At 42.4% G+C, this 23,744-nt stretch overlaps 1 protein-coding gene and 1 long non-coding RNA gene across 3 annotated transcripts in view; one reads left to right on the forward strand and one right to left on the reverse strand.

Annotated features, from left to right (window-relative positions):
* LOC111863647 (high-affinity choline transporter 1) overlaps nucleotides 1-23,744 on the forward strand; it is a gene marked incomplete in the record, with an annotated part of 165,168 nt that overhangs the window by 90,516 nt on the left and 50,908 nt on the right.
* LOC117282250 lies at nucleotides 47-22,250 on the reverse strand. 2 transcript variants are annotated; one of them, XR_004512932.1, is made up of 3 exons: nucleotides 22,160-22,250; nucleotides 6,136-6,257; nucleotides 47-562 (listed from the first exon to the last, which is right to left on the reverse strand). It is a non-coding gene; the product is annotated as an uncharacterized LOC117282250 (long non-coding RNA). The 2 variants fall into 2 exon arrangements; XR_004512933.1 differs by lacking the exon at nucleotides 47-562 and adding an exon at nucleotides 4,930-5,229.

Consider the following 23,744-nt stretch of genomic DNA (forward strand, 5'->3'; position numbering starts at 1 on the left):
GTTTCTGATCTACTGCCCTAAGTGTCCATGTTTCAGCCCCATACAAAGCGATGCTCCAAATGTAGCATTTCACTAGTTTCTTTCTCAAATTTAAGTCCACACATAATAACATAATTCCATTAAATGGCTTAACGAAATAGTAAACTAAAGATAATATATACACAGCGGTCAATTTTTGCAGATGTTTGAAAGAGCTTCCAGCTACGCGAAAACGGTATCCCCCCCTTCCTTCATTGCCGAGAAGACCCTGTAATTAGTAATGAAGCTGCAGATGTAACTTCCTGATATTGTAAATTCTGCACTCAACCGGAAAAGAAAACTTTTGTTACAACTCATATCAATACCAGGAAAGAGTGTTTCGGGGTAAAAAATGATAAAGAGACTGGTGAAGCATGATCAGATGTAAAGGCCAAAGCATGACTTTGCCCTTCATATAAGAGCAGACAGACTGGAGTAATGTATTCATAATATTTACGGCATCCCTTCACTTTGCAGTAAAAGAGCGTTGGATGTGGTACTGAGCGCGCTGTTCCCGACGGACTGACCTCCCTCACCAGACAAACTGTGAACAGATCGATTAATAAATAAGCTTTAAAAGTCTGTGGCGATGGCACATTGGTACAAATATTATGTTTCTGGACACCATCGTCCTCTTTTTATCTAAATATACAGCGTTTCGGAGACTGGATTCTATCTCCATCTTCCGGGACAATCTAAGTAGCTGGACCAAATCCCAATCTTCGGATCCCAGGAAGATGTTTTAGATAGAAACAAAACGATGGATAATGTCCAGAAGAAACAATCGTTTGCAGAACGATTAATGCTACTCTGTACGGGTATATAGTTAGACACGCCGACTGACTGACGGACGAACAGAGAGATAGATAAATACAATTTCTGCAATAATAATTTTATATAAGATTTGAGGCTTTCACGGCGGTGACTATGAAGAAAGCAGTCTTCTGGGATTTGGCACCGTGTATATGTGGTGTTAACCGACGTTTCGGAGGAACGTATCGCCTCCATCTTCAGGGTAGAAGAAAAAATATAAGAAATCTGCAANAATCCCAGAAGACTGCTTTCTTCAATAATTTTATAGGTAAACCTATCCTTGTAACAGGCCGTGGAGGCCCATTAGGCTGTGAGACGTCGAGGCTTCCACATTTTCTAGACATTCGGCTCATAGATAAGTGTGAGGTTGTCAGTCTTACGTGCAGGCTGTCCTTTATCTCCAGGACGGTTCCTGGTACTGATTTCTGTTAGATAAATTAAAATTTACAACGAATACAATATTTGTAAAATGTGATGGTTAAGGTCTGCAATCGAGATAGTTGGATGCAGTGGGAATATATGGCGGTCTCTTAAGTCTGATCACTGATCCTCCCAACGTGGAACTTCCTTAGAACGTCCCTGTGCAACAAGAAGTTATCATATAACTTGCCCAAAGGCTGTGCAGAGCATGTCTGTGTACAGCCGGTATTGCAGCCTCGTGCGGAACATGCCCTGGTAGCCCGGAGTGTGGCGCCGGCGGTTGCTGTTCGTTCCAAATACGTCTTACAGATGGCGATCTTGGCCAGTACAAGCAGAAAGCTGGCGTGTTGTTGGAGTGAGGTGTCGAAGGGGCAGTAGTCTTAGAACATGTTTCTTCTGCAGTAGGTGTGGGCCATGTAATTCGTGGTGTAGGTAGGTGGACAGATGCACGGATGGGTGGATGGTTTATGACTATATACAGAGTGTCCCAGGCGTTTGGTGCCATACTTCAGGAGCGTACTGAGGGTTCTCTATAGAACAACTTTGAAGTAGGAACCCATGTCCGCAAACGTAAAATAGCAGCGCTAGGGCGGCATTTAAAATCATTTAGATTAAACTTCGCGCCTCAATGTCGAACTGCATTGCATAGAGGAACAGCCATCCACTAGCACTCGTGCCATTGCCAAGATTGTGGAAACATCAAAATCAAGTGTTTGGAGGATCCTGCACAACCAACAACTTTGTCCATATCATCCAACGCGAGTACACAACGTAGGTCCAGCTGACTTCGTACCGCGAGTTCAATTTTGTCAGTAAATAATGACATCAGGCCAATTTCCTGAATCACGTATTCTTCACAGACGAAGCGCAGTTTACAAGAGATGGCTGGTTCAACTGTCGAAACAGCCACGTCTGGGCTGACGAAAACCCCAACGTTACTGTAGTTGGTTACCACCAGGCACAATTTTCTTTCAATGTCTGTGCAGGCATCATTGGCGATCACTTGTTTGGGCCTTTCCTCCTACCACCGCGACTCAATGGGCCCTTTTACAAGGTGTTCCTAGATCGTATCCTTCCGACTTTCCTAGACGACGTGCCACTGATTGTGCGGAAGCAAATGTGGATACAGCATGACGGAGCGCCGGCACACTTCAGTATTGTATCACGAGACTACCTGGATGCTGCTTTTCATGGTCATTGGATAGGAAGAGGAGGCCCAGTGCCTTGGTCACCCCGATCCCCAGACTTGACACCTCTGGACTATTTCGTCTGGGGCAATGTGAAAAGACTGATCTACGACATGCCTGTGGATAATGAATTTGAGCTGTTGGCCAGAATACTTGTTGCATGTGACGTGATCCGTGATACACCTGGAATATTTGAAAGGGTGCACCAAAGTTTCTTTCGTCGATGTAAAGCAGGCATTGAAAATGGGGGGCACCAATTCCAACATCTACTCTAGCAGGTCAATTTGGAGGGGGTAACATGCCTGTGTATGCTCTTCGACATTGAAGCGCCAAGTTTAAACAAAATTATATTAAGTGCCGCCCTAGCGCTGCTATTTACGTTTGGGGACATGGGTTCCTATTTCAAAGTTATTCTCTAGGGAACCCTGAGTACGCTCCTGAAGTATGGCACCAAACACGTGGGACAACCTGTATGCGTGACAGAACCAGTAACTGTGTTGTCTTTCTCACCTCGTATTAGCTTTTACATGCCAACAGATGGCAGCTCTAGCTTCGAGAATGTGCCATCTGAAGGACAAATTTGTAACTAATTTTACCGCTTAAACGACCGACGTTCAAGCCATGATGTTTGTGACCTACATGGAAGTTACCTGGTCCGAATGATGATCTACACACATACTATCGGCACTGAGGAAGGTCATGGTTTCCTCAGAGACTCAGCAGATGCCTGGATAACGTAGCAGTGCAGGTAAGGGCCGCTTTATTCCACACCCTGTCCAATACCATCATTATACCGATCGACAACGCTATATACCGGTAGTTCAGCTTCTAACAGCGTCATTAAATTAAACATAAGTAAAAAAAAAAAGTAAAGCTATCCCTGTAACAGGCCGTGAAGGCCCATAGGGTTGTGAGACGTTGAGAGTCCCACATTATCTAGACAATCGGCTCAAAGATGGCGGTAAGGTTGTCAGCCTTACGCGCCTGCCGCCCTTTACTCCTCAGGAAAATTATTTAATTAATTCCTGGTACTCATTTCTGTTAGAGGCTGAGTAAACCCCAGGGCATAGTGCGGCTGGAAGGGTTAGGTCAACTGAAAAAAATCCAATGACCTCATCTGGACTTGAATCCGCGACCTTCCGGCTTGTAGCATAACCCCTCAACCAACTACGCTACCAAATAAATTTAATTCGCTGTTTTCACAGGGAACTGAAAGAACGAATAACAGTATGAAAGGAATAAAGAGTGTTCAGGAGGTGTGTGGTCGGGACACCTGTTATCTTGACAGAGGTTTTTCGTTATCCTCCTCAGTACTTCCAGGCAAATGCCAAATTAGTAAGTACCTCGATTAGACCACGGTCACTTTCTTATAAATTCTTTCCAGTTCATTTTCATCTATCATAGGGTTCATATTCGTCCCAGATTTTTCATATAATGTCCCGCTGTCCCGGATTTATTTCAAATGTCCCACTATTTAGGTGCTCTTCTGTAGCATTGATTATCAAGGGAGGAACCTAGGCTGAGGGTGTTGAGGAGAATATTTGAACCGAAGAGGGATGAACTGACAGGAGGATGGAGAAAACTGCATAATGAGCTTCATAAATTGTACTCTTCTCCAAGTGTAATTATAATGATCAAGTCAAGGAGGATGAGATGGGCAAAGCATGTAACAGGAATGGGGGAAGAGGAATGCATATAGGATATTGGTGGGAAAGACAGAAGGAAAGAGACCACTGGGAAAACCAAGACGTAGGTGGGTTTACAATATTAAAATGGATCTTAGAGAGACAAGATGGGATGGTATGGATTAGATTGATCTGGCTCAGGATACGGACCAGTGGAGGGTTCTCTTGAACACGGTAATGAACCTTCGGGTTCCATAAAATGCTGAGAATTTCTTGAGTAGCTGCAGAATATGTAGCTTCTCAGGAAGGGCTCAGCTCCGTGAGTGAGTGAGTCTGCCGTTAGATTACTTGTAAGACAATCCAGCAGTACTGATGCCACATAATTCTGTCCACGTGCTCCTTCGCCCTCATTGCATGTGTACGTCACCACCATGCATGTTCCATTATTATGAATACCCAGTGCCACACCTGCCTACTATAAACTACCTTAGTCGCCCTCATGTGTGACACAGGGAGATTCTGCATGAACTCAAACGCAAGGGCTGTGTCACTGACGTAAAACTGACATTGCAGTTTAACGCGATTTTTTTAATTCATATAATGTTTGAGCTTGGTGAAGATTGCATTATGCTGCCAATCTGTATGCCCCTTCTTGAGTAAGGTAAAGGTGAGGTTGTCCCTGTGCTTAACTACATGTAATTAAGCACTACGCCATGAAGACTTATGGGGGAATGAATGTATAGATCCACATTTTCTTGACCTCGGCAATAGCTGGAGATGAGTCGTCAGTATCATGCATCCAGACGCTTTCCCCCCATGAAAGAGCCCCCGGTACCCGTTGTGTAGGAGGTTTGGTGGACCCCAGAGTCGGCATCCACGACGTGGAGAAATTAAAATGTCCGTCCTCCAGCCCGTAGCCAGTCGCTATACCGACTACGCGTTTTTAGTAGCTGCTTTTAGTTTTGTTATGTTCATCATATTGTGAAAAATGTGTTTTTGTCCTCTGGTCCCTGTCTTCATTTCTCCACGCTTGATTTTCTCTCTGATGACCTAGTAGCATGCGCAATTTTATATTCATCACCAACACCTCACGTTTCTTCTACTGGCGCCATGTTCGCGCTTGGCGAGACATCTGTTGTTCTTCAGGAAAGGCGCTCGGACATTTGCTGTTTTTCAAGAAAAGAAATTGATATAAGTAATCCTTTCAGACCACTGAGATTTTCACCTTCAATTATCTCATTGACTTGACTGGTTTTCAGGCATATAGTTTTCTGGACTCGTTTGATAGATGGCAGGAGTATGCAGTGACATTTGTATCTCAATTTTTCAGGCCTGATGGGCATTGCCAAGGTCAATTTTGTATATAAATTCATTAAAAAAATATAGCTCAATTTTTCAGATTTTAAGAGAAGACAGTAATTGAGTATGTGATTGCAGTGGTACAGAAGAGGATTCAGTATTTGAAAAATGATTAAGTTATTGTTACAATTATTGTTTTTCTGAACATTATCGATCGCCCTGTTTTTATTTACGCTATTTTCGGGGCAATGTCAATATTAAAATAAAGGAAATTTTTAAATACTACGCGTTAGCGTAGTGGTTGAGGTAGTATGCTACAAGCCGGAAGGTTGCGGGTTCAATTCCCGATGAGGTCATTGGATTTTTTTTTTAATTGACATAAACCTTCCAGCCGCACGGGGCCCTGGGGTCGACCCAGCCTCTAACAGAAATGAGTACCAGGAATTAATTAAATAATTTTCCTGGGGAGTAAAGCGCGGACGGCGCGTAAGGCTGACAACCTTACCGCCATCTTCGAGCCGATTGTCTAGAAAATGTGGGACCCTCAACGTCTCACAACCCCATGGGCCTTCACTGTCTGGTACAGGGAAAGCTTTACTTTACTTACATGGAACATTTCTTTGTGAATTGAAGAATGTTCACATTACATTCGTATGAACATTCGAGGTTATGCTTGCAGGTACAATAATTTGAGTAACATTTAAATGAAATGTTCTGTATGTTTTTAACAGTCAGACCAACACAACTGAATATAATGACATTAGAATACATACCTTTGGCCTAAAATCAGATTTATAAATGTTCCTAGAAAACATGGAGCTGGAGAACAAGATACAGGCAACAGCTGATGACATGACAGCAGCAGAAATAGCGCCCAGTCCCACGAAAGACATCCCTTGGATTGAAAGGTAGAGATACACTGTTACATATGTTCTACTTGGAACAGAGATATTCATTGCTTCATATTGAGGTCCAAAAGCTAAACTTTCATCTTCATTTATTTCTCTTCTAAGATTGCATAATGTTGCTGTTTACTTTTTCTTAAGATTAACCACCTTGTGTGGTGTTTATTTCCATGAAACGAGTTTCTGGATTGAATTTGGTAGAGTCTATGCCACAGTGAGGCCCCATTTCCAATATTCACGCAATTCTGAATTCATAGCATATTAGACCAAAATTATGCTGGACATTGTCCATTTTGTTTATGTATATTCAGTATAGATAAATGTGTCAAGAGTTTGTTGCAATCTAGTTGTCACGTGACTTGTTGCTACTGCACAGACAGATCTTATTGAAGAGAGCCGTCTTATGGGATGTGGCGCCGTGTAGAAATTGTGTTAACTGACGCTTCGGAGGAAGGTATCTCCTCCATCTTCAGGGTAGAAGACAAATCCGCGAAAGAACCAGCAGAGCAGGTGCATCCAGCTGGATTCAGTCTGTTGCACCTGGTCTAATGGTTCGCTCGCTGATTTCTTCTTGTCTTCTACCCTGAAGATGGAGGTGATACGTTCTTCCGAAACGTCGGCTAACACAATTTTTACAAGGCGCCACATCCCAGAAGACGGCTTTCTTCATAGTCACCGCCGTGGAAGCCTCAAATCCTATATAGATGATGTTACGATTATTGGTGGCAGCTGGAAGTGAGTTCAGAATCTTTCGAATATTACGTTAGTATTTAGGGCTTGCTTAGCCCACCATTACCGATGAGGTCATTGGATTTTTTCAGTTGACCTAATCCTTCAAGCCGCACTATGGCCCTGGGGGTTCACTCAGCCTCTAACAGAAATGAGTACCAAGAATTAAATAAATAATTTTCCTGGGCCGTAAAGCGTGGCCTGTGCGTAAGGCTGACAACCTTACCGCCATCTTTGAGCCGATTGTCTAGATAATGTGGGACCCTCAACATCTCACAACCCTACGGGCCTCCACGGCCTGTTACAGGGATAGCTTTACTTTTACTTTTTGGCCCACCATTTGTTGCCTTTATATCTGTCAGGACAACATCATATCTATAACACTCATGCGTTTATGGCTCCGTGACTAATAATAACGGATTCTGGATTGGATAATTGGATTTATTGACACCTCCTTTTACAGTCTCTCCTGTTCACAATCAATTATAATTGAGTTGTGAAGTACGTAGATTACCGGTAGAGCTATAATTATAGCTCTACCGGTAATCTACGTACTTCACAACTCACTAGGACGCGCTAAGTCTTCTCAGGCTGACGTCTGGTTCTGCTTCAACTCCTAAATTTCCGTGGGCATCTACCGAAAACTGACCCCTCAAAGTCAAAGTCAAAATCAAAGTCAAAGTCAAATTTACTTTGCGACTGGCGGTTTACTGCCGGCCAGTTCGTCTTGGCGTCAAGCTCCTAGAGGCCCACGACCAGAAATTTATTTTTCTACTGAACTCTTGCGGCAATAGCCCTTATGTAATACCCTCTCTGGGACCGCACCATAGCTCAAGCGGTTATTCGCTGGCTTCCCACCACGGCGGCCCGGGTTGGATCCCGGGTCTGGTCAAGTGGGATTTGTGGTGGACAAAGGGGCGCTGGGGCAGGTTTTCTCCTGGTACTTCGGTTTCCCCTGCCAATCTTTATTCCACCAATTGCTCCACAATCACCCTCACCTATCATCTGGGGCTGGTACAATAGGCCAGAAGTGGCCACAGTACAAGGGACTTAGTCCCACCCCACTAGCAATAAAAAAAAAACCTCTCTGACGAGAACATGGATTTGTCTCTTATGAATATGCTTGGCCTATCATTAAGTGTGCATTACGCACATGTAGCATGTTGCTTAAAATTCTTCCTTTTGCGCTATATACAAGTCCTCTGTCTGTTAGTGGCTTTGCAAAGCAGATCATATCTATCTTATGCTACAACGACAGCCTAGTCACTTGAACGGTCGAAGCTTGACCAACGCCAAGTTTAAGCCTTTTATATTTAATGTGTCTGGCTTCGCCTTGTCCTATGCTTAGAACATGTTCATTCTCGTGATTTTGTATGGTTTCTGCTAGTTGCTTGCACAATTTTGTTATATAATCATATACATAAGGAAGGCTGAAAGTAGTGTGAAAATCGCGGACCGGTGTGCGCCTTAGAAAATTTCCAGTGGTGCGGAGAACCTTTTTTCAGGCGCTGAAATGGTAAGAGGTAGATGTTTGGTGTTAATTCCCAGGCAGGGCAATCGTTTAGCGCTAAAACGCTCATTTTTGAATATGGAGTAGATTCTAATAAATGTTCGGAAGGCCTTGGCTTCAATCATTTCTATGTGAAATCTCCACGTAATCCTCTTATCGAAGATTACACCGAGATATTTTACATGATTGATGAAGGGGATATTCCGCCCATTCAGTGTAAGATGCCCCTCAGCGGGCCTAAGTCTCTGAGGAAACTAGATGACCTGAGTGTTACCTTCATTGATTTTTATCTTCGAGTGCTCACACCATGTCTCAATAGCACTGAGACCTCGCTGCAGCTTTCTGAGAACATAACCCTTTTTGCGGTCTATCGCATATATACAGGTGCCATCAGGAAAGAGACCCGGCCCAAATACCAACGCCCAACACCGCGATGCCAGCAAGTCCCCACACATAAACTGTCATTGTACTGTAACTGGAATCTTGTTCTGAAACATCTTCTTCCACTTCCTACTCTCCGGCCATTCATCTCGCCCATGGCCGGATTGCTCTTACTGCAGCAAGGGCAGCGAGGGACCTCGACAGGCAGGCTACGGCGGTACAGTAGGGGAACAAGCCCGCCATTCCTAGCAACGTTTATCCCCACCGTCCGTGAGAATTCTTTGGCCGGCTCAAGCGTAGTCATGTTAGTCAGCTTCCTCGAACACTAAACTGTGAAGAAACGTTTCTCGCGAGCTTAGGCCGGAGTTTAGTTACAACAGAAAAATTGTGCTTGACAAAGGACATTCTTTTAGAGGAGATAATCCTTATTTTGTGTGTTATTTTGTTGTATATGCGTTATTGTTGTATAAGAACTGTTTCATTTGGTAAAGGTATTGTATACGCTATGTTACTTCATTTGCATTNTACTGTCCCGGCATTAGCGTAGAGGGTGTGAGTAAAACCACGAAAAACTTCAGTCAGGATACCTGGTACCCCGGACAAGATGTGAACGGAGCCCCTCCTGACTAATGAAAGTTACTTCTAGACCAGCCTGTTCTGTGAAAAACAGAATCGCAAAATTCCAAAATATATCACGGAAAGAATTGTGGACGTGTTAAAGAATTCCGTCCACTAGAAGACAAACAAAGCTAGAGCAGTGATTCTCACAGCTTTAAATTCAGTTCATGAACTTTGATCTTCGCGAGTGTCAAACATTCCTGTGTCCTTGGTAATCGAGAGACCATCTGTGAGGCAGAGTCAAAGATCACACCTGGAAGAGATTAGAACAGGAAATTAAATTGATTTTACTTAATGAGTGTTAATATTTCGGTTAAATTAGAGTGTTGGGACGCGAACGACGGGTTACTCAAATGAGAGAAATAAAACACCGCATGCTTCGTCTGAAGCAAACAGAAAGCACTACTTACCAACCCGCACCTACGGAGATGTGGATAACCACTGCACCTCGCACTAGCTTACAAAGCCTGGGGCGTATACCCGTATAACAGGTTTTATATTCTACATCTCTACGTCTTCGTGCAATCGCTTTTCTTAGAAGTAGTGCCGCAGGTCAGCTCTGTGGCACGGGTACTTCCTTCAGTAGTTATGTTACTCAAGTTAGAGGGCGCAGAGTTTCAACACAAGGAAATCCCAGCACTGCTCTGCATTCCAATTCAGCCACACACACTCTCCATCACTTCCTTGAGCTGACAACTTCCAGCTGATCGAAGGATTCTCATCAGCAGCAGGAAAGCCATCACTGGACAGACCCAGAAACAGCTGAATCTAGACGACATCTTCACATCTTAATTCTTCGAGATCTTATTTAATAAGATCCTTCGTTCGAAGAATCTGCTGATCGAAGAAGAGAATGTTGTGGGAGGGCAGTGTGAGCTACCACATTTGGAGTGGGGGAAACATAATTTTTCCTGTTCTGAAGGTTCCTAGGCAGTGCCCGCTCATCCTTCTGGCAGAGGTACGTTCGAGGGAGGGTGAAAGAAATATAGGGTTAGGAAGTAGTTTTTATGAGAAGTATAGAGAAGTTGATCACAGTGGCCGCGCGGTCAAAGGCATGAACTGTCTTCGCCCACTTGATCGCTGGGATCGTGGGTTCGAATCCCACTCGAAGCATGAATGTCTGTGTGGGTTTATTCTGTGTTTGTGTTGTCCTGTGTAGTTAGCGGCCTTGCGACGGGCTGATCCCCCATCCATGGAGCCCTGCCGACTTTGTATAAGATTAAGGAAGTGAAAAAGCGGCCCGAGATGAAACAAAAAGACTGTACAGACATAGATAGATAACCAGATAGAGGAGAAAAGTCGAGCATGGACCTAGCTGCGTAATATGGTTATTAATTTTGATATTAATGTCGGAAAGGCTGAATTAGAATGAACTTTTGATTTAACATTGGGAGGGCTGCATTAAGGGCAATTTTGAGGTTATTTCTTGGAGGGCTGCATATACAAATTACAAATTAAATTCCGGCATATTGCTTCTCCATTCCAGAAACCAAATGGTTAATTTTTGTCAGAGAAATAAATGCTATTCATTATAAGGATCGTACGAGGCACTGTGATTAAAATGCAGAACTACAAAAAGAAACTCCGTGGCCTGTAGTCCGCAAGCGAACTATACCGATCAAGCGACCGCTGCTTGTCGGCGAAGTTAGTGCCAACTTTAGCGGATAGATGGTGTTGCGTGGTCAGCGCAACGAATTCCTATGGCCGTTGATCTCGATTTTATGGGCCGGAGCCGCTACTTCTCCATTCAAGTAGCTCCTCAATTATCCTCACGAGGCTGTGTGAACCCCGTTCCACACCCACTACTTCTCAGAAAATCTGGTAACAACGGAAATCAAACCCGGAAACTCTGAACTCTGACCAGTGGGCCACAGAGGCGGTCTGAAGTATTTTAATGTTAAAGTAAGTGATGTAGTTTGCACTACGCTGTATAGGATGAAGGAACATGGGAAGTGATTTTCAAGATTGGGGTAATTCGGAAAATCCGCGAATAAACTCACTGAAAAGTAATGTGCTTTGAGGGCCTCTGCTTATTATATCTGAAGATTTCTAGGCTACTAAAAAGTTTAAAATTTCGAAGCAAGAAGTCACACGTGTCAGGCAACTTCTTGGTGATGAAGGCAGAAACAATTTCCAAAACGCTGGACTTTATCCGAAAGAAGACTCAGTGTCACCAAGGCTGTACACATGACGGCGGCGGCTATGATCGGTACCAACCTCCGAGATGTGACGCCACATAGTCTGATACAAGTTCATTGACATTTCGGAGTAATGTACATGGAATAGTAGAGGGTTCTTTTGAACCTTCGGGTTCCATAAAATGCTGGGATGTTCTTGAGCATCTGCGTGACTGGCAGCTTCTCGAGAAAGGCTCAGCTCCATGAAGTTAGTACTCCATCTAATGGATCGAAGGCTAAGTCAAGCAAGCAATCAGTATATCTGTATTTGTTCCACAGCAGGTTTTGCGTTATCAGGGATATTGCCTTGACAGCCAGCCACCCATAACCTCACTTCTTGCACACGTCCCCTTCAGAAGAAACAGCCACATAGACCTAGAGTGGTTTCAGTCTTGAAAAGGGCGAAGAAGAGAGGAAGAAAGGGAATGACCTTGATGGGACAAATGAGCTGCATCAGTCAGCGCTGCGTGATGAACATGGTGATCGTGACAGTAGGAGCATGTGTTATCACCATTTAGAGCTATCTAAAACTTCAATACAGACACGCTTTGGCGATAATCGTGTTGATTTGTATTTTGATACATCACGAGACACCAAATTAAGACGTTCCTTGTGACAAAATGCAATGATATCTATTAACGATATTTTGGTTAACAGCCTCCCCTAAAATCCCCTTGTTTCTGTTAACGACGTGTTTATATGAAGCACCCTCCAATTTCTATCAGTAAGAGTGCTAAGTGACCTTATCAGGGCCCAGCCAATCAGCGATGTCGTTTTACGGGCCGTTGGAGCTCAGCTAGCTTTCTTTTCGGTTACGTTGTGCTTTGTTGGTGGAAACAACTCTCTTGAATACATAGTGCTGCTTTTTTTACTTAAAACAACTTATTTAAGTTTATTTATTATAAATGCGCATTCAATTATTATAAACTATGTTTTTAGGGTGCCGATCACGGTAGCCGAGCGATCTAAGGCATGTACAGTCTTCGCTCGCTCGGAAGCCGGGATCGTGGGTTCAAATCCTGCACAAGGTGTGGATGTTTGGTGTGTGTATTCGTTTATTCTGTGTTTGGGTAGAGGCCTTGCGAAGAGCTGATCACCCGTCCAAGGAATCCTACCATCTCTAAATTGATTATGAAACTAAGAAATCAGCCCTATGCTCCAAAAGTGGGAGCAAGAGGAAAGAAAAAGATTTTTAGGGATGAAATGGTCGTCTTGTGATAGCACTGGAACAAAGTAAGCCATTAACATGCACTTTGTATGTGCGATCAACTACAGTTTCAATTGACGACTGTTTTCATGGAACAGGTTAATGTCGTTAAAGAGGCACCATTGCAATTTGCTGTTACCCTTCATTCACAGGACAGATATTGCTTTCTGATATAAACAGGGGGCTGCTAACGTCTTGGAATGGTTGTATGATACATCAATGATGATTTTAAACTGGAAAGAAGCGGTCGAAGCCAATGAGAGATTGTCATTTCAAGTAATAGGGTTATGTATTTTTTTTATTGCTAGTGGGGTGGGACTAAGTCCCTTGTACTGCGGCCAATTCTGGCCTATTGTATCAGCCCCTTCTGGCCTATTGTACCAGCCCCAGATGAAAGGTGAGGGTGATTGTGGAGCAATTGGTGGCATGAAGATTGGCAGGGGAAACCGAAGTACTCGAAGAAAACCTACCCCAGCGCCACTTTGTCCACCACAAATCCCACTTCACCACACCCGGGATCGAACACTGGCCGCCGCGGTGGGAAGCCAGCGACTAACCGATTGAGCTATGGCGCGGCCCTAGGATTATGTAGCTTCTGGAGTCCTTATACGTAAGTACAACAAATTTGCTGTTAGGGAGCAACCAGCTGAAATAAAGATCCTCTTACATTTAAGACAGATAAAATGTGCGGCATCTTTGGTCCAGCCAGTTGAAGATTTGTGTTTACCGTTTCATAAATTTGCTATGTACAGCAGGAGAGCTCGCCTTTCCCACAGTTTATGTGCGTTGCATGATACAGGCAGCGATAAAAGAAAATATAAACTTCGTTAAATTTCCATTCACTTATCATATAAAGGAGAACGCCGATAGCCAGACTGGGACTGTTGGAGCTAAGTGGCCTCTTGGCCTCGTAGAACACACAAACGTTACTTTCCTATTGCAGATTTTTAGTCCTAAGAGATTTTTGCGTAGCTGATATATTTCTTATGTAACGTAAATTTACATAATTATCTGATAAAGTACAGTTTATCTCATGCGATATCCTGCGCTGAAGTCATACGACTGTTTCCCAAGGAAATCAAATTCTTTTACAGCCTACGTTTTATAAATATTGTGGCATTACGCTCGAAAGCCGGAATAGTGAAATCAGAGGAGACGTCTATTCTTAGACAACTGCTCAGTAAACGTATTTCCGCGGCAAGCAGCAATCAAATAATTCCTGTTGCTATACAACGACTCTGTAATCACTGCTTCACAACAATAGAGAAAACGGTGTTTTCTGCGTGTCCGCCTCGATTCTATATAACGAGGATCTCACGCAGCTAGAATTGGAATTTGGTCGAGTTCTGGAGTTTTTAGTCGGAAGTGACAGAAAAAATGGCAAGAAAGGAATTAGACTATGTAAAGAAGACTTCATATGTACTGCAGTGACCATGAGACTGGTATAATTACTGTGGAAATCCGTTGCCAGGATCTGACTAGTGAAGTTTAAGAACCCTAGTGCGTGTGTAATGGTGAACTGTAAATTGTGTTGATCAGCGATAGCGCTGTAATTACGTGTAGTCCCGAGTTTAATCATCCAACCCAAAACCCGACTCATAAATCACGCGCAAACCCCCTACACGTGACAGTATGATATAGGTCGGAGAATTATATGCTATGGGCTTTAAGCCTTGTATTCTGGTGAAAATCAAGAGACATTCTGAAGGGACATATCGCTACCGACTTCAGGGTCGAGCAATAAATAAGAATGCTGCCGCCTTCATGCCGGTTTCTTGCTTGACTTGCTCTTTGGCCTTGAAGATGGAGGCGATATATTTTCCGAAATTTCAGTCGACGTTTACAGGAGTACACGCATAATACCCAGAACATACAGTAAATCTCTTCACACTCACGGCTGCGAGGACTTCGTATCCAAAATTTTATAGGTTATTGTCGGCGTCGTCGTCTTCTTCTTTCTTCTTTCTTCTTCTTCTTCTTCTTCTTCTGGGGAAAGCGTAAGAATGGACTGGTTTATGTTAAATTTGTCGGGCGTAACCTATTCCCCCCCTCGCCGTATTCGTAATTGTCTGTCTGTAAACTGTATTTGATAAATAATTTATAGGTTAGAATATGGTTTATATCCATACCAGATTGCAAGTTCTTAGCTCCGATAGTTGATTAATTATCACAATCAAGCCGAAAGCTAAACGTATATTTCATGGAGCTGAAATTATGTTTGTATTTTACGTAAACATTATTTAACGCTGCACATTTCGGAACTATTTAAAGTACTACGGTGGCCTCGACACAACTTACATTAAGTCATTAAGTTCGTGGAATGTGGTTTTATCGCGTCTTATTACAAGGTATTCACATACACTTACGCAAATCCACGTCGACCCTCAAAATAGTTGCCGTTGGCCGCTATGCAAGTCTGCCAACCTTAATATAGCTGTCGAAAACCCTGTTGAAACATATTGATAGTAAATTCCCGTACGGTGCTTTGCGGCCATTCCAAGAACTTATTGACTGTGGCAGTATACAAACTGACATTAAAAGTGTCAATATTCTGTTTTAGTTGATATAAGCAGTGCATGTTTCGATCTAAAGATCTTCATCAAGTGTTACTCATGTATACGTCTACATTTCGTTACATGGTTCTAGAAAAATATCAGTATTTACATTTCAATCGATACTTCGTGAATATGTCACGATATGCTGGTGTAGCTGGTGTACTCTTGATGTGTACGTCTTTTAATGGATCTTGTTGGTGCTGACATCTGTTGGTATAGTATAGTATGTGGCTAGATGTTATAACCCATCGCTCTATGTAACAAAGTAACAACGCATTACAGATCAAAGTAGAATGTAACAATAGAGAATTTCTTACTTTCTTACTCATGGAGCTGAGCCCTTCTTGAGGAGCCGCCAATTCTGCAGCTACTCAATTTCCCAGCATTTTATGAAAGCCGAAGTTTCATTTCCGTGTTCACAAGAGCCCCCCACTGGTCCATATCCTGAGCCATCCATACCATTCCATCCTATCTCTCTCAAATCCATTTTAATATTGTCCACCCACCTACGCCTTGGTCTTCCCAGTGGTCTCTTTCCTTCTGGCTTTCCCACCAATATCCTATATGAATTCCGCCTCCCCCATTCGTGCTACATGCCCTGTTCACCTCAACCTCCTTGGCTTGATTTTTTAATTATACTTGAAGAAGAGTACAAGTTATGAAAACAATAAAAAATGTTGCCTCTACAACTTTCTGGCACATGTCATTATTTTATTTTAACAACAAAAATTACAAGAAAATAATGAAAAGTTTCAGAAAGTTGTAGAGGCCAAATTTCAAGAAATGCAGGACAGTCACCTCGAATTACAGGGAAGTGTAAAAACATACATTAAACTAGAGAATGAGAAGTTGATCCGGAGGTCTGAAAAAGAAAATCAAAAACTAAGTAAACAGTTTTCGGATAATTTTCATTTCACGCATCCTGTTATGTTATAATATACAATTTCTTTATTAAAACCGTCACAGCAAAAGTATATCAAGGCCAATGCAGAGCCAAACTTGGCACTGACCTTAATATAATTTTGTTGTGACGGTTATAATAAAGAAATTGTAGTTTTCGGATAGATTTCTTTTTCCTCCACCAAGTCAGTCAAATTCATAAAAAATAGGGACAGAGATAACAGACATATCGAGAATGTTACTACTAGGCTGGCGTAAAAGCTAAACCAACAGGTTTCTCAAACTAATATTATTATCGATGAATTGGCTACCAAGATCATCGACACTAAAATTGAAACTGATGCTAGTGTTAATTAGACAAAAAAGTAAATGAAGTAAAAAATCTCTTAAAGAAACGTCTGGAAAAAATTTGAGAAGGCAAGGGGAGCAGGTTGAACTCTGAATATTGTCGTCTTCTTGGATGTGTCGCCGTGTAGATATTTTGTTAACCGACGTTTCGAAGGAACTTGTCGCCTCCATCTTCATGGTATAAGAAATCCGCGAGGGATGAACCAGTCTACAAACACGTGCCCACGCTGGTTCATCGCTCGCGGATTTCTTATACCCTGAATATGGAGGCGACACGTTCCTCTGAAACGACAGTTAACAAAATATCTGCACGATGGCACATTCCAGAAGACGGCCATCTTCATAGTCACCGCTGAGAAGACTTCAAATCTTACAGGTGGATGTAATGTCCTGGTGGCAGGGGGGCGTGGAGGTNGAACTTGTCATCGGATAATAGTTCAAGAGAGGGCAGCAGTTGGTAGTAGAATTGAGAAACTTGAGGCTTGATTAGAGAGTTGAAGAACGAAGTTGAGGGAAGAAATAATATTAACATAGTTCCACTTCCTAATACATGATATAATCGGTAATAATGTTATAAACTGCAATACTCATATTTGTGAGAGTGTAGGAGTAATAGTAATTCAACAAACAAACTTCGTGGTTTTAGTCCGCAAGCGAACTATGCCTACAGAGCGACCGCCGCTTGTCGGCGAAGTTAGTGCTAACTTTAGCGGATAGAGTGTGTCACGTGGTCAGCGCGACGAATCCCCACGGCCGTCAATCTCGGTTTTCTAGATCGGAGCCGCTATTTCCTTGAAATAGCTCTTAATTTATCCTCAAAAGACAGTGAACCCCGTTCCAGACCCACTACTTCTCAGAAAATCTGGTAGCGCCAGGAATTGAACCCGGACCTCTGGATCTGTAGCCAGGAACTCTGACCACTAGACCACAGAGACAATTTGTATTGCAACAGGATGCTTAAATACAGTATTCCAGTATTTTACTTGCAACAATTAGACGAGTCCCTGAAACTGCAGGGGGTACCTAAGGCTTCTCAGCTACAATAGCTCGTAAATCATAGGAAAATTAAGTAGATACTGACTGGAGGACACGTGCCCCATCAGCTTAATGATTATGAGGCATTTAGGAATGCATTTTTAAATTCCTATTGGTCCCCTCCCCAACAGAGTTCGGTCAAATGCAGTATTTATCAAGGGAAATGTGACCGACGATAAATCTGTCATTATTTCGCTAGTTTCTTAAATATGCTACCACTGCCTCTTACCTAGCTCCTCTGATACGGAAGTTATCGAAGCGATTAGAAATCACTTCCATATTAACATGCACAGAATCGTGTTAGGAACTCAACTGCATTCTATCGGAGAAGCTCTGATCTCCTGAAAGGAGTAGGGATTATGGAGAATAATGATGCTTACGATAGAATAACCAACTCTAATCCAACTCAGAATCAAAATGGAAAGAGACATGGCCCGTCTCAGCCTACCTATGATGGAAATAGAGGTCAAAATCAAGTACGCAATGTACAAAGATATACTCGCCACAATCTTAGGCGAAACCCATACAGTCAAAGACGATATGAAGGATCAGAGGAGGAGGGAAGACACAACTCTCAAATTAACCGGAGCCCAAAGCTGCCAGAACTGATGTTCATTTATTATTCTGTAACAATCATATTTACCGAAGAGAGAGAAAGTGACAGGAGGGTGGAGAAAACTGCATAATGAGGAGCTTCATAACTTGTACACTTCTCCAACTATAGTTAGAATAATTAAGCCAAGGAGGATGAAGTGGGCAGGGAATGTAGCACGAATGGGGGAGAGGCGGAATGCATATAGGATATTGGTGGGAAAGCCCGAAGGAAAGAACCACTGGGAAGACCAAGGCGTAGATGGCTGGACAATATTAAAATGGATCTTAGAGATATATAATGAGATGGTATGAATTTGATTGCTCTTGCTCAGGGTGGGTACCAGTGGAGGGCTCTTGTGAACACGGTAATGAATTTTCGGGCTCCATAAAATACTGGGAAATTCTTGAGGAGCTCCAGATTTGGCGGCTCCTCAAGAAGGGCTCAGCTCCATAAGTGCCAAACATATTTAGAATCAATTTCAGTTTATATTTATATACAGGGCTACTATAAATGATTCATTCGTTTTTTAAAACGCTATATTTTCAAAAGCATTATAAATAGAAATGTGACTGATATATAAAAAGAACCGTAAACTCACCAAGTTTTCTTCAAACTCTACAACTGTTCTATGTGTGCCCCTTGGGTCACACGACACTCGTCCAGGCGGTAGTCGAGCTCGTTCCACAATTTTTGTAGCATCATCCTGTCAATGGTCATCGCTGCAGCATCGATGCGTTCCAGCAGATCTACTAGTGTTCTTGGCAGTGGGGGGTATGTGAAAACGATCCTTAATATACCCCCAAAGGAAGAAGTCACAAGGCGTTAGATCAGGTGATCTGGGGGGGCCAAGTGAACAGAGCTACGTCATCCTTACCAACACGCCCAATCCAGCGTGTCCTTAAATTGCCGATACCACCGCAAAATGCTTTGTTTACATGGTGGTTCTTTCTGTACTCTCTTTTGAATGCGCGTTGCACTGCTATAAAAGATTAACATCTCGCATATTCCAACAAACAGAAACTCTTTTCTTGCTTTGTCGCCATTTTGTAAAGGCACTGAACTCATGCTGCCAACTGGTGCATATAGTACAAACTTTGTGAGTTTACGGTTCTTTTTATATATAAATCATATTTGTATATATAATATTTTGGAAAATATAGCGTTTTAAAAATGAATAATCATTTATAGTAGCCGTGTATTTAAGTTACTTTGTAGTCTTGTGACTGCAACTTTGGCTGAGTTAACTCTAATCAGCGCCGGGCAGTCGAGGTTGTCCTATTTTACGTTATCTCTCAACAGTTTTCCGAGCTTAATGTAAAATGTAATAAAAATAAAGTGTGTTATGTGGTGTCAGGTATTAGTAAAGCGATTTATCAAAAGTGCCAGATAATGCACCAGAGTGTCACATTTGCAACGGAAATGCAAGATAGTTAAGTTTTAAAGTACAGTCCTATTTCATGCTAGAGCCGAAGATTGGTTGATCTGGGCACGGTGTTGCCAATTCGAAAGGAATCACTGCTTATGCATGCGTTGTAGGACTTTGGGCAATCAAAATAAAGTGGAAGATCTAGCAACATCGCAGCCTCGTATGGGATCTGCCAAATTTAGGGTATTGTCCTCTTGACGACGATGTTTAGATCAGCGTCTGTTTCATTGTGACACTTCAGAGACTTGCGTGTGGTTTTCTGACTCTTCGAAGGAATATATAGTGCCTTCATACTGAGGAATTTGTATCACTTAGAAGAGGGCAGAATGTCCTTCTCTGTTACCGGTGACCACCCACAAGTCTACCAACTGTTACAACGTAAAATATCACAAACTACTTACAGCAGCCTTGTCTTTAGCAGGACAATACGACTCTCATCCACCGTTTATTTCGGATACTTCAGTAGTCCCTCTTAGAATCGACTGTGTGTGTTTTTTTTTCAGTGGCTCTTCCAGCCCATTCAGGGCCCAGGCCTCTTATTCAGTTCCGTAATCATTTTTCACAGAAGGTGGGACTCCTTGGACGAGTGATCAGCCCGCCGCAAGGCCGCTACCTAGCAAAAAAAAAAAAACTCCGTGTTTTTAGTCCACAAGCGAACTGTACCGACCGAGTGACTGCCGCTTGTCGGCGAAGTTAGTGCCAACTTTAGCAGATAGAGGGTGTCGCGTGGTCAGTGCAGCGAATCCCAACAGCCGTTAATTTCGGTTTTGTAGACCGGAGCCGCTATTTCCTTGAAATAGCTCCTCAATTATCTTCACGAGGCTGAGTGGACCCCGTTACAGGCCCACTACTTCTCAGAAAATATAGTGGCACTGGCAATCGAACCCGGACCTCTGGATCTGTAGCCAGGAACTGACCAGTAGACCACAGAGGCGGTCGCCGCTACCTAACATTAAAACAAATACACGCACACAGACATTCATGCCTTGAGTGGGATCCGAACCCATGATCCCAGTGCTCGAGCGAGCGAAGACAGTTGATGTGGCTGCTGTGACCGACTTGACTGTGGTATGCATGCGTGAAATTTCTTACGAAATGCTCGTAAAAAATTTGCCTTCGTGCTAGTGTCCGCGGGATGTAAGGATGGGCCGAGCACAAGGTCGTTGCCGGTTTTACAATACAACCGCTTCAGTTCTGTGGCTATCGCAGCCCAGAGAGTCCTGGAGTGGACAGCGTAGCGAACGAAAGTGGCTCGGTTCGTGGTCGTGTCAGCCTTCGTGAAGATTATCAGTAAGTCGAATATTTTTCAGCAGGATCAGCAGTCAGTTCACTTAGGTCTACCCAATACAGTTCTCTCATAACTTGTTAACTTCTGATTGAATTTAGACATCATTTTGATCCATAAATTATTCTCCACATAATTACATTATCCTCAATATAATGCAAATTCATAACTTTGGTGTTTGTGAGCTTTCACTAAGGTTCACGATAAGCAAAATTTATCACCTCTATTCAACTTAAGATACATGTAAGTCATTTACTCATAATTTCGTACAGTTCTATTCCAGTATTAATAATTATTCGCCGCTTTCTCAGATATGTCATAAGACATTTATCATGAATATTACGGAGTTTTAATGTAGGCTTTTATATTCAGAGTTGCCTGTGAGATTAATATTGTGACTAAGGTAAAAAAGGTAAAGCTATCCCTGTAGTAGGGCGTGGAGGCCCATAGGGTTGTGAAAGGTCGAGGTTCCAACATTTTCTTCACACTCGGCTCACAGATACCCGCGAGACTATCAGCCTTACGCGCTGGCCGCCCTTTAACCCCAGGAACATCCCTGGTACTCATTTCTGCTAGAGGTTTAGTCGACCCCAGGGCCATAGTGCGGCTGGAAGGATTAGGTAAATTGAAAAAAAAAATCCACCTCATCGGGATTCGAACCAGTGACCTTCCTGCTTGTAGCATAGTGGCTCAATCAACAACGCTACGGCGTACCCTTCGACTAAGGTAAAAATCTAATTATAAATATTTTCAAGAGAGTTTTCGTAAGGTATTTCTTATGCGCACATTGTTGCTTTCCTTTCAACGAATAAATTAATCACTTACTAAAATTAGAAGTTCTTTGAAACTGTACAGAACTATAAGGTTTATTATGGACTCTATTCATCGTCCAGTGATTGAGACTAGCTCTTTGTAACGGGCACAACTGAGTAGATCTATCTTGCCCCATCCACTTGAGGACGGAGACAGATCCAGTCTCCGGAACGTTGTGGTTTCTTGTCTTATATATACCAGACGATGAATAGAGTCCAAAACAAACCTTATAGTTCTGTACAGCATACACCGTCGTCAGAATCCTCTAAAGCCTATCTTTTGAAACTGGTTTGACATATTGGTTAGTACTCACATTTTCAAATTTGTCCATCGCCAACAATTTAGTCTGTGGGCTGATGTTTTGAGAGTGTCGTGGAGCTAACAGAGTTCATTTATCTTCTTATCGCGTTCACCCGAAGATTGGAATAGAACCAAGTTGCGTGAGTGGTTTTAATAGACTCGAACGGGGGCAAAATCCAAACGAATAACTTTAATCAATGTGATTTTTTTTCTAATATCTTCACCACTCAACTTAAGTGTACAGAGTGGCCAAAAATTCCATTAACCTGAAATATTCTCTCTGGCATTAACGGGAATGTTCAGATTTAAACCTGCCAGTGAACTTGTGGGAAGGTATCACAGCATTGTGATTTGCGCCTTGAATATGGATATCACTCCTAACAATTTTCCTAATGCAGAAAAAAATGAAGACATTTCTCAAGTATTTTACTAAACATTTTACTGACAAATCAACTGACTTTTGGGACACACTGTATTTGTTAGTTAGCATACCAGCTCATAACTTGGAACATTTTCGTCCACAGATTTAGGCTGACGTAAGTTAACTCTACTAACGACCATGGGGAACCGTTGCGCTGACCACGTGACACCCTCTATCCGCAAAAGTTGACACTAACTAAATGTGGAAATCGCTCGGTCGGTATAGTTCGCTTGCGGACTACAGGCTACGGAGTTTGTTTTTATTTTAAGGTAACTCTCGTGAATATTTTCGTAAAAGAACTTTTAATGTCTCTTTTATGTGTGCTGGCATTTCAGGTTAATGTTTTTTTTTCTTTTTTTTCTGTTTGAAATTATGCTGTGACGTCATCCGAGATAAGTACGTGAATCTTCGCTATATAATCTTGATGCTGGCTGCGTCATTACGTAGCCTTCAATAAAACATGTGAAACTTTCTTCTCATGAGGAGGAAGAACGGCAATATCTACCCTAACTAATGATGCTGTGAACATATGGGCCATATGTTGTGAGCTTGTTAGCTTATACATTGACAGACATAACCTGTGTTCAATTAAATGATGAATGTCGCCATTAGATAAATCGATTGGTTGAAAATCGCATGTCGCGTGGAATTCCCCAACTTGCTATTCAGCAGGTCCTGGATTCAAATCTCGGCCCATATATGGATTATACTGATTGGCATTTGGTTTTTCCTCAGCTCCAGACAAATACCTGGATAATGCCTGAAGCTAGGACACGACTTGGTACTTCTTGTCCTTTCCAATTCATTTCGTCTAATCATCTACACACTTGACAAATGATATAAACTCCGTCTCAAGTGCAAACAATATATTTGTGTCTTTGATCTTGCTCCCTATACTACATGTTTCGGCCTCAGACGGCCATCATCAGGTGTATAACACTCACGTCGCTGTCACACTGCACCCAGTTCAAAATTTAACATCTAAAACACTCTCCCTGTCATTATCAACTTCTACTTCGTTGATAGCTGTCCACCCGTAGATTACTTCACACACGTTAATTTTGAGTTTATTGTAATAGCACCATAATAAAATCTTTAGTTCTAATTTTAAACCTTTAAATTCTTGTCCAAATTTTAAAATTTTAAAATTGTTAGGGTTATTCGCCCTGTGTTTGAA

Source organism: Cryptotermes secundus, unplaced genomic scaffold (assembly GCF_002891405.2).
Source record: "Cryptotermes secundus unplaced genomic scaffold, Csec_1.0 scaffold234, whole genome shotgun sequence".
Lineage (NCBI taxonomy): Eukaryota > Metazoa > Arthropoda > Insecta > Blattodea > Kalotermitidae > Cryptotermes > Cryptotermes secundus.